General features: G+C 43.2%; 1 protein-coding gene across 2 annotated transcripts in view; it reads right to left on the bottom strand.

Moving 5' to 3' along the window:
- Positions 1-8,278, bottom strand: part of BCLAF3 (BCLAF1 and THRAP3 family member 3) — a 43,819-nt gene extending 35,541 nt beyond the window's left edge. The window contains exon 1 of one of the 2 annotated variants that reach the window (XM_072137960.1): positions 8,152-8,278. The gene's annotated coding sequence lies outside the window, so the exon portion shown is untranslated. Of the gene's footprint in view, positions 1-4,236; positions 4,391-8,151 lie in introns of those variants that run through there. The other variant, XM_072137959.1, reaches the window with a different exon arrangement.
- Between the last annotated feature and the right edge of the window lie 4,449 nt (positions 8,279-12,727).

The following is a 12,727-nucleotide window of genomic DNA, read 5'->3' on the forward strand; positions in this document are numbered from 1 at the left end:
TTGAAATTAAAAAAAAAAACAAATTAAATAAAAGTAGAGATCTAATTGGTTGATAATGGACCATTTTTGTCAGTGATGGTGAAAAATTTTGAGAATGGGTGCTAAAATTGTAATCCAAAACCTACTTATCAAAAATGTCCCTCGTAGCAATTTAAGCAATAACCTGCTCTTCCACAGCCTTACATGGTATCAGCATCCTGAGGACACAGACACCGTACTAAGGAGGGAAAATTTGGATAATAATTCCTTTATTTATATAGCGCACACAGATTATACAACGCTAACATGGTACGGAAGATACATCGACGACTGCCTCCTCATCTGGTCCGGTGATGGGGAGGCAGTCGTCGAATTTGTACAGTACCTCAACAACAATGTCTATAATTTAAAATTCACTTTTGAACATCAAAAAACACAAATACCTTTTTTAGACATTCTTCTTACAGGGGATCCATCCCTATCTAGAGTCCTAAGTGGACTTTATCGCAAACCCACATCGGGCAATACCATACTTAAAGCTGACAGCTGCCATCCAGCCCACACTATAAAAAACCTACCAATAGGAGAGTACATCAGGGCCAAAAGAGCTTCTTCTACCTCTGACTCCTACACCGCTGAATGCCAGACCATCACGAAACGCCTTAAAAAAAGGGGCTATAGTCCCAAATTATGCCATAGAGCACGTAACATAGTAGACAGTAAAGATCGTTCCTATTATCTTAAAGATAAAAATAAAGGCACTAATCATAAATCTGACAATATCCCTGTTTTTTCAACACAGTATAGTCCACAATACTTTGAAATTACCAAGGTAGTAAAAAAGTATTTACCCATACTATACCAAGATACCCTACTGGCAAACATCTTAGACAAGGGTATCAGATGTGTATCTACTCGTGCCCCAACATTAGGGGGTATACTTTCCCCCAATCAATTTAACATCAAATCATATAATAGCTCATGGCTTAGCTACAGGGGATGTGTCTGTTGTGGTAATAAAAGATGTAATCTATGTAATTTCATACAAAAAACATCCACTTTTTCATCATATGCCACCGGGCACACTTTCCCCATACAAAAACATCTAAACTGTGAAACCACTTTTGTAATCTATCTTGTCATGTGCACGCAGTGCAAACTACAATATGTGGGATGCACCACGAGAAAATTAAAAATCCGCATAGCGGAACACATTACAGCAGCAAACCCAAACAATTTAACTAGTCTTAGGAACTCATCAGGGTTATCCAAACATCTTAAAGATACCCATCATGGTTCTAGCAAATTCATGTCAGTAGTGGCGATTGAACATGTTCCACCTATCAAACGTGGAGGCAATCGCAAAAAGAAATTACACATGCGTGAAGCATACTGGATCTTGGCATTGGACACACGTACACCAAACGGCATGAATTTCAGAAACGATCTCATGCACATCTTCTAGTACATCAATATCCCATGCCCATTCACTTACATGCTTATTAGTGGCTCTATACATACTTTTCTACTTTTAGCTATCATGTGATCTTTCATCTGACACACCTCCCTTCCTCCGCCCCCTGTCAGACTTTGTGCATTCATTCCACGGCTTACTACAAACACATTCCCCTCTAGCGATCATGTGATCCCTCCACCTGACACCCCCCCCTCTTACCTTCCATTAGACTTCCGGTGGCGTCTCTCCCTTAATGCTTATAAGGAACTCCATAGCACGATGCCATATGGGTAAGACTAAGGACATCTTTTGTCCGAAACGCGTCACCTACTACTTGCCTTTTTTCTATCGTGATGTCACATTTTTAACATGTAACTAATAAAGCCTTAAGAAACCTTTTAAACTTCTACCAAGTTGCCTGTGCGGATTTCCTTTTATCCTCTCCTCACCATTACTACGTGTTACCTTGGATCCAGACCAGGAGTTCATCGTATCCAGCACGGCCATTGATCGGGACGTCTCCACTGAAGGGTGAGCACACACTTAAAATCTTCCTATTTTTCCTATACAACGCTACACAGGGCTTTCCAAATCGGATCATCATTGCAGCTTCCCTCAAGGTCCCCCAAACAGGAAGAAATGCGGCGTGCACAGCAGAAGTACAAATGATAATCTGACCCACTATGCACCTTCTCAGTCGCCCTGCAGTCCCGGGAGGTGTCCCTTCAAAATAGCGCTGAGCACAGCACGTCCAGCGCTGGATGGGACTGCAGCAGGACTGGAGTCCGGTCTGACGAATTCTGTGGTGGGGTGATGGCCCAAATACTCTTAGAAAGGGCTCCGGGAGCCACCTCTGGTACCCATGCCATGGGTTCACCACCAATGCTCTATGTGAGCCAAAAAATAACATTACAGCCATGACTTTTGCTAAGCAACAGCCTCAAATGTTTGTGCCATTGTTTATCAATGAGATGCTGCAAGTAGGTGACATGTACAGATGTCCCCACCCTGCACAGATCATCGTGTGTCACTCATAGCATTTACTTTCCGGGTGTACGCAGGCATTGAAAATGTAATCCTTATAGTAAAGAGGACTTACAAGACATCTAGTAGACCAAAAAGAGAGACGACTTACAAGAATATTATACTTACCTTAGATACTAAGTACCGCGCCGCCAGCATCCATGGTCCCTGCTCCTACAGACTTCTCAAACCACATGAATACGTCGCCCATTATCATAGTCCCAACTGTCCAATAAAACGGACAATAACGGGAGAGCGGCCATTTACCATGGTTGCTTCAGGATTTATACTTGTTTGCTTTCTGAACGCAGTTTTTTTGGTATTACTTTTTTATTTTGTTAATAATGTTACATTTTCATTTAATTTCTAGGAAAATATTAAGGGAAAACTCCAGCCAATACAAAATTTTCCAATCCACTCCATTTAGGTATTTCCACGTGCCACCATCACAGGCTTCAGATTTGCCTGTAACATCACTACAGATTCCACGATGACTTATCTCATGTCTATATCAGACTTATCAAATCTTGTGGCTGCTCCCTGAACATACTCAAATTATGTGGCACATGAACAGTTTTGTGGCAGCCATGTCCTGGAAACATACAAGCCAATCTGATCAAGCAAAGGTGAAATATTGCCCCTTATTTTGCCAATTTTGTATGACAACAAGTCCAAAAATGCGTGTAGCATAGGATTGGATGATTTCCATAGGAAAAGGGGGCGTGTCCCTAATGTTGGTACTCTGGAAAAAAGGAACACAACCACCATGTTAAGTGCCAACTTTACAAAAGGGGAATAGGTGGGGATTCTATGTATGGCCACACAAGGCCATAGCAAACACTACAATATATTACCAAATGTAGCAGTTCAATATGCAAAGTGTGAACTATGAGGAAGTTCTTGTAAAATTGTCAAAGAATCGGTGATCACAACATACAGTCGCCCTTCTCTGGTGTCAGCAGGACAACTGGGATCCTCACTACAGAAAGGATCTGCAGGGGCCAAAATATGGGACATATTAGGGGAGCATGAAAACTCGCAATGTTCAGGATGGGCAAATTAATGTATTTTGAGGAAACCTAAGACATTGTGATTCTTACAGACACAAGAGACAAGTCTATGATCTCTGATTTCTAGATCACAGCCCTTGGACGGGGCTTACAGATTTCTATGCACAGAACAATCCTCAGCAATGGCTGGCACATCACACGCTCGGATCAGGATGCGGCTGAACTTGGATGCATCATGACATTTGGATTAGATATCCCCCTTAAAGAGAATGACATGATTGTGGTGGAAACAGGGTAAAGGGAACCATAATGTGTCACAATAATGAAATATTGGGGAGATATTATGGGATGACTTATACTTGTGATTTTATTTTAATAAGCACCAAAAATGTACTTTTCCCCTGCAAAGTCATGAATCATACAATCCCAGCAGAGACATCTAAACAACTCCTAGCATTATGCTATCCCTGTAATGCTGAGAGTAGTAGTTGTGATCACAACATCTGCAGGGTCTCCATGTCCAGCCCTAACCCTACACTGAGGGTGAAGCAGAGGGCACAGGGAAGTGGAGGAGGGGATAACAATGACCCTGGTGCGGGCTGCGGGCATCCACACTGCAGGAGGGGCCTCTGCCCGGGCATCTGCTGCAGTCATGTCACATCTCTGCCCGGAGCAGGGGGGCTCCCACCAACAACTCGTGCGGCGCCTATAAAGTACACGGTGACGACCTACCCGCACACCCCTCCCCACTCTGACAATGAGACCTACCTGCGCTGCGGTGCCGGGGCGGGAGCTGCGGGCTGGCGGTGCACGGTGTGGGGCGGGAGGTCTCCTAATCCTTACCCCATGCGATCTGCTGCCGCTACTACTCCGGCTCCTGCCGCCTGAGGTGTCCTCCCCCGGAAGTGGAAGCGGAGCTCAGCCCCGCACTCATCGTGACATGCTGCAGAGAGCGCTGCCCGGGGCACTGCATGCACTGCACATACTACACTGCACATACTACACTGCAGCACCCCATACCCTGCCTGCACATACTGCAGCACCTCATACCCTGCCTGCACATACTGCACTACACTGCAGCACATACTACACTGCACTACCCATGCTGCAGCACATACTACACTGCACTACCCATGCTGCAGCACCCCTTACACTGACTGCATATACTGCAACACCTCATACACTGCAGCACCTCCTACACTGACTGCATATACTACAGCACCTCCTACACTGACTGCATATACTACAGCACCTCCTACACTGACTGCATACACTGCACATACTGCAGCACCTCCTACACTGACTGCATACAGTCCCCATATTGCAGCACCTTGTACCCTGACTGCATACGTTACACTTACTGCTGCATTCATTGACTGCTTACACTGTATATACTTCAGCACCTCATACACTGACTGCATACACTACACATAATGCAGCACCTTATACACCGACTACACACACCACAGTGCCTCATACACTGACTGCGTGCACTGCTCATACAGCAGCACCTCATACACTGACTGCATAAACTGTATTTACTGCAAAACCTCATATACTGTTATGCTGGAGCACCTCATACACTGGCTAGATGCACTGCATATACTGCAGCACCTCATACAATGACTGCATACACTTATATACTGCAGCACCTCATACACTGTACATTCTGCACCACCGCACATACTTCATACACTGAGAGTGCATCCGACTGTACACTGCACACACAGACCTCCGACACTGCACATACTGCAGTACCTCATACACCTCATGTACCTGCTCCTTGTATGGCACTGGATGCTTTGTACCGTGTCTGCCAATACATAATGGCTGAACATGCGCCAATGTTACTGTACACCACCTGGCATTGCTACTGTCATTTGGATGAGACTTGGCTACATTGCGTATTGAAATCATAGGCCAATCTGAAATCCAACCCCCACAAACATGTACATAAGTTTTACACGGCAGCCATTATTCAGCTTGGCATATAGGTTCATGACTGCAAGAGGGAAAGGTTAGACACATTTAAGCCAGAATTCATGCTTTTCAACTTTTGGAGAAAAATTTAAGTTTTCATGTCTGAAGCCACACCTTTATCCCCCACATATTAGTATTCCTACGCTGTCTTTAAAGGGGTTGGCCACGTATAGCAAATTTTAACAGGGTAAGGATAAGATCCTAATAAAGTCACCCATATTATACTTATTCTGTTACGGTTTTCTGTTCAGCATGGGTCTTATGGGCTTCCTGTGACATCCCGTGTCCTGCCCATTAAAGGTGGATGGAGGGGGCCCATGCAGTCACTGGTCCCCACACTGTATAATTCCTCCATTAGTTGCCCCTTCAGAATATAACACTCCTCTCCAGTTTTCTGCCCACACTATGCTTAAAATGCCTACCACCCTGATTTCTGTAGAACCCTCACATATACTGTAATGACCCGCTTACTTTTGGCCTATACTTTATTAGCCTCCCCAATGAAGCCCCCTTTTCTGTATCCTCCCCCCACACTCATGACAACCCCTTATTCTGTCAGTCTCTTGCATACAATGTTCCCTTTAATTTTAGCCCCACCCTTATACTGAGCCCTTTGATATAGTCCTCCCTACCCTTAATTATAATGCCCTCCCGCTCTGTACCCCTTTAAAGGGAACCTGTCCCCAGGGACCCAATTTTCACTAAAGACAGGTTGCAGAAGCTTATTACACCTGCAGTGCAAATCTGCCTTTTCTAAGCACTTGCATTACAATATAATTGTGTATTATAGTTTACTCTTGCATCCTGAAAAAATCCAGGGGTAGTCACAGGGGCTGGACTTGGATGCATTTCAAAAACAACATGTGCCTTGTCTCTGTTACTCACTCCTCATATCTTAGCCCCCACCTTTGTGCTCCTGTACAGCTCCACCTACTGCTCCTTCTCAGAGGTCACAGCCTGGTGAGATGACATCAGTGGGGGAGGGAGGAGCTCTACAGGAGCACAAAGATGGAGGCAGCCTGCAGTTCAGACAAGTCACATATTGTTTTTTGAAATGCATCCAAACCAAAATCCAGCCCCTGTGACTACCCCAGGATTTTGTCAGGATGCAAGAGTAAGTTATAACACACAATTATACTCTAATGCAAATTTTTGCACTGCAGGTGTCATGGGCTTTTACAATCTGTCTTTAGTGAAAATGAGGTCCCTGGTGACAGGTTTCCTTTAACACACATTGCCGCTATATTGATGTTTAATTAAAAAAAAAAAACAACAACAGATACTTACCTTTCCTCATTCCCCCAGCTTCTCTGTGTGGCGCTGCAGCTGGCAGGTATGAGGGCTAATGGTTTAGCTGGGAGCTGTGGCTAACTCTACCATTGCATTTAGCTCCATCTTCCTCTGAAGGATGCAGATAAGAGTTGAACCTGGGCACCGGGGCAGCCCCTGAAATAAGGGGCTGTCCCACTGGATCCATGATGGCTGGGAGGTCTGAATTCAGTTTTACAAGCAATAAAAAAATTATAGAAAACATTAAAATGAAGTGTATTTTTTTTTAAATAGTTTCAATTTTCTGCTTAATAACAACAATAAAATGAAAAAGTAAACATGGAATTAATGAGACAAAACCAAGTTAAACTAAAAGCTTCAAGTCAGTAAGTTATACAAAGAATTGTCATTTATAGAGAAACAGATTTGTAAAAAATATAACCTGTCCGTGTATCTCTTCATACCATGTCCCTCAGTTACAGGACGGCTTTCAGTGCGCCATGTGAATAGCGCTCCACAGTATTCTCTTTAGTCATATTTACAGCATACCGATGGCTAGCTCGGTGCATTTGTAGCGCCTTTTTGCGCGGTTCACATAGGGTTTTTTTTTGTTAGCGCTATTTGCACTTGATGCACTTTACAGTGCGCAGTGAGAATGCCACTGTGCTTTACTTTTTGTGGTGGTAGTTAGGTATCCTGATTATTAGCTGGGTGCGTTTGTAGCATTCTTAGGTGGTGCACATATGTTTTTTTTTTCTGCCGTTGGTATAATTTTTTTCCCAGTGCACCGTAGTTTGCTGCACTTTATGTAATTTTTCTGTGTGTCATCTGTTTGGTGCATCTCTATAGTTTGGTGCACTTTATATAATTTTCCTGTGTGCTATATATTAGGTGTACAATGTCCCAGAAAGGTACACAGTGTTGCAGGCATACAACAAGCTGGCCTCTGACACAGAGTCAGCAAGCAGGTATGATAGCTTATTTTTCCTCTCCTTCCTCTTCCAGTGACTTCTACTGACCCCACATTGGTAGCCCCAGATCAGTGATGGGCAACCTTTTGAGCTTGGTGTGTCAAAATTCGCCAAAAAACCGAGCATAACTCGGGTGGTGTGTCACCTTGAGAAAAAAAAAACTAATTTTGTGATATTTAGAGTTTAAATAACAAATATGTATAGTTATTTAACTTACTTGCTTAGTGACTTCTTTGTTAATCTGTCAGTTGGTTTCTTTTGTTGGTCTTGCTGTTATTTAACTTGTGTGGGGTGCCATGAACTAAGATAAGTGAGGGGTAGGGGGAATTCTTCCAGTGATGGCGAACCTGTGGCAGTCCAGCAACAGCTCGTTTTAAGCACATTTGTGTCCTGAGAAGTGCCCCGCAAAGCAGTGTACATCACAGCCCAGCCCGGCAGAGCTCAACGCAATAAATTAACTTACCTAACTGGCACAGGCTTCAACGACACCACGAGCCTCCGTTACTCCTCTTCAGGCCGCTTCAGCTCCTGTGTAGATGTTCCTGCGCAGGCACAGCATAGGTTGCGTCTTTGCGAGCTGGGGCTGCTCTGTCTCCACGCGCCACTCTGGCGTCATTGCGCGGCCTCCGCAGAGCAGGGTAGGAGGACAGGAGCAGCAGCTGCGATCTCTGACTGAGATGCAGCCGCTCGCTGCAGACCACATCGCCAACCGACGGCCTGACCAGCCCCAGACAACAGACAACTGCACTACAGCAATTTTTCTCTAGCAGCCGTGTGTCACTGAAAATGGCTACGTGTGTCAGTGCTGACACGCGTGTCATAGGTTGGCCATCACTGCCCCAGACAATTAACCCCTTAAGGACGCAGCCATTTTGCAGGTTAAGGCTCAGCCCGATTTTTTGGATTCTGACCTGCGTCGCTTTATATGGTTATAACTTTTGAACACTGTTACTTATCAAAACGATTCTGAGATTGTTTTTTCCCCACATGTTGTACTTCATTTTAGTGGTAAATTTTGGCTGATAAGTTTTGCGTTTATTTACAAAAAAAAAGAAAATATGATAAATTTTTTGAAAAATTTGCCATTTTCGAAATTCAAAATCATTGCGTTTCCAGGCAGATAGATTTACCACCTAAATAAGTTGCTGAATAACATTTCCCATTTGTCTACTTTACATTTTCATAATTTTTGATATGTCTGGATAATTTATTTTGATGTCACGCGGCTTACAAAAAAAAAAACGCTTTTCCGGATTTTCAGAATTGACTATTTTGGGGATAAATACAGTTTGGAATGAAATTTTACATATTTAGCATCAAAACCCACGTATATAACCAACCCATTTTCAAATCTGCACCCCTCAAGCTATCAGAAACAGCTTTTACGAAGATTGTTAACCCCTTGAGATCTTCATAGTAATTGAATCAAAATGGAGGTGAAATTTAGAATGGTCAAATTGTTCCCTTATACGTTCATTTAGCACTAAAATTTACACATTTCCAAAATATAAAAAGAGAAAACCCACCATACAATTTGTTCTGCAATTTCTCCTGAGTGCAGAGACCCCCCACATGTGGCCGTTACTTGTTTTATGGGCGCACAGCGAGACGCAGAAGGGAAGGAGCGCCCTGCAGCTGCCAGGATTTTAGTTTCCTCATTGGCCCCTTTTGAAGGCTATAAAATTTTCGCTTTTGCGTTATTGGGGCCATGTGATGCCATTTTTTTTGCGCGATGAGATGCTTTTTCCATTGTTACCATTTTGGGGTTGGTATCACCTATTGTTGAAAATTTAGGAACTTTTTTTGAGGGCAGGAGTAGAAAAGCATCAATTCTGTACTGGATTTTTTACTCTTTTTTTTTTTGGTGTTCACCGTATAGACTAATAATCATGTTATCTTTATTCTATGGGTCGATACGATTACGGGGATACCAGACATGAATATATTTTCTTACGTTTTACTAAATTTGTCAAACAAAACCCTAATGTGGGGAAAAATCTATCATTTATGTATTGCCGTCTTCCAAGTGGCATAACATTGTTACTTTTTTGGCTACGGAGCTGGTTGATGGCTTGTTTTTTGCGGGACATGTTGTACTTTGCACCAGTATCATGTCGGAGTACACATGGTTTTTTGATCGCATTTTATAGCATTTTTTGTGGGATTGAATAGCTAAAAATCATAATTTTTGGAAGGTTTATAGCAGTTTTTTTTTACGGCGTTTATCGTGGGGGTTCAATAATGATTTACTTTTATTCTACGGGTTGTTACGGACGCAGTGATACTATATATGTGGGGTTTGTGTTATGATTTAGACTTTTTTTTTAGTTATATGTCTCTTTATATGTTTTGGGGGTTTTGGGCATTTTTAGTGATTTATTACTTTATTTTTTTTTTGAATAACATTTTTTTTTTACTTTTTCACTTGTATACCATGGTACATGAACAAGAAATCCTCTGATTGCTTGTTCATGATAATATTCTGCAATACTCATGTATTGCAGAGTATTATCAGTGTCAGCCTATACACTTGCATAGGCTGGCACTGTGCCAGTAAGATGACGTCACAGACGCCATCTTACTGGCAATTCTTGCAGGTAACTCTGGGGTCCAGATCGGACCCCAGAGTTACTATAGCAACGATCGGCGCACCCCGAAAACGGTTCGGGGGGGGGGCGATCGTGGGGGAAAGACCCCCCAGATACATGTTAGATGCCGCGGTCGCGCTGACCGCGGCATTTAACGGGTTAAGCACCCGCGATCGGAGACAACTCCGATCGCGGGTGTTACACTGGGGTGCCGGCTATCAGTCACAGCCGGCACCCCGTGTTTCCCGATGCCGGTTCGGCTCAGATCTTGAGCCAAACCGGCATCAGCTCAGCGTCCGATATATCGGACGCTGAGCGCTAAGTCACTGAGCTCAGCGTCCGATATATCGGACGCTGAGCGTTAAGAGGTTAAACCCTTCAGGTCCAAGATTTTAGAATACAATTTGACACAGCAGGGCTCAGAGCTGTGTTTTGTTTTGTATTGAAAATGGAGCCTTGCTGTGTTCCCAGCCTGTAGATAATTGGCACATATGGGGTATTGCCATACTCAAGATTACCTACATAATGACTTTTGTTCCGTTTGTCCCTAGTGGTAAAATATCGTATTTTTAGGACTATAAGGCGCACAAAAAATCCTTTGATTTTCTCAGAAATCAAAGGTGCGCTTTATAGTCCAGTTCGCCTTATATATGAACCGTATAGCTGTATAGCTGCCTTGAACTGTACACAGGTCTGCCACATACTGGTCATAAATCCTTATAATCAGGTGCGCCTTATATATACCTAGACATTTTAGCAGGCATTTGATGGTGCGCCTTATAATCCGAAAAATACTCTATATTTGGCACAAATATGGCATATTTACTCTGCTCTACTCACTTTGTATTAAATTTTGTCCAGCACCTCGGGGGTTCGTGGCGGCTACCCTCACTGAAGCAGAATGGGAAAAAGCTTTTCAATTCTCCCACAAACTACCTCTACCTTGCAGTGCAGAAGAGAGAAATTATAAGATTCTCTTGTGATGGTACAGGTCACCCCTCACAGTTCACAGAATCTATCCAGGAGGCTTGGAGATTTGCTGGAGGTGCTGTTGTGGGATCCATCCTACACATCTGGTGGAGCTGCTCGGTGATTCCAGTCTTCTGGGAAATGGTGTTTGTACAGTTCAGGCCTCAGGTTGCTCTCCTCTCGGTGGCGCCGGGCACCATCTCCTCCACCAAAAAAGGTCTCTTTTGCCACTTCCTCGCAGCAGCAAGGCTGGTGATCCCTCCACATTGTAAGAGCCCCCACTCACCTTCCACAGTGGAGTGGATACTCTGACATAAACATAGAATGTAAGAACTGGTGGCCGATGACTCCCCAGATGCGGCATTGGTTTCCAGGGATGCGGAAAGTGTTCTGTAAAATTGCTAGAATGTAACCACAGCAATCATGGAACAATTTGAAATTCTTGGAAAGGGTAAGTAGGAAGTTAACAGGCACATGACCAAGTTTTTGCTGCTTTTGTGGGGGTTTTCTTTTAGGCATGTTGATTTGGAATGTGGTTTCCCTTTACTTACCGATCGTGTCTATTTACTGGACATTGGCCTGGATATTTTAAATTTATAATCTCCAGGCCATGGTGGACTTTGCTTTTGGTGGGACAATGGGGCCTGTGGCGCCTTTTTAGGTTCGCAGGATCATTAGGGGAAAAAAAAAATCCCTTTTAGTGAAGTCACTTTTGGCTTATGGCAAAACTTATCTTTTGTAGAACATTGTAACAAAGTAATGTTAATAAAGTTTAATCTCGGTTTTTGATAAGGTAATAAATAAAGGCCTTGGCCAATACATTTTCCACACCAGTGGTTGTCAGCATTATTTATTTGTAGGAAAGTTATTTTTGAATTATCTGTATGCCTTTATAATTAATCCCATGTGTGGAAGCTGGACCATCAGGAGGGTTCCTCATTGGATTATAGGCATCTATTAGATGCCTTGTGATTTAAATTTGGAGGGAAGAAAGTTTTCCCGTCTGAGGCTGTTGTCACCCAAGTTGAAGTCTGCCTGGGTGGCAAAAGTATGATTTGTAACGCACTGGGGCCAATGGTTTACTGTCACTGGGGAGTCTCCACTTCTGTCCCTCGGTGGCAGAGGATCATTGGCTCCCGGTGAAGAGGTCCCATGCCCAGGGATTTCTTTAAGTAGTGAAACTTTCTATGCACTTTTTCTAGAAGTGAAAAGAAAAATACTTGATCAATAGAGGAGATACTTGTTAGTTTGCTGCATAGAAAGTCTGGCGCCACAAAATTAAAATCAGCACAATATTGGTGACAGCTATTCGGCAATACTACTCACGGGGAGAAGACCGTCTCTTTTCATAAATCTCAATATGTTTGGTGTAACCAATACCCCCTTTTCAGGTCGTATCAATTCTCATGAATGGTCGAATGTATGTACAAAACAAGATTCTTAAAAAAATAAATAATTAATTAATAAAAAAATACAACATGC

This window comes from Engystomops pustulosus, chromosome 2 (assembly GCF_040894005.1).
Source record: "Engystomops pustulosus chromosome 2, aEngPut4.maternal, whole genome shotgun sequence".
NCBI lineage: Eukaryota > Metazoa > Chordata > Amphibia > Anura > Leptodactylidae > Engystomops > Engystomops pustulosus.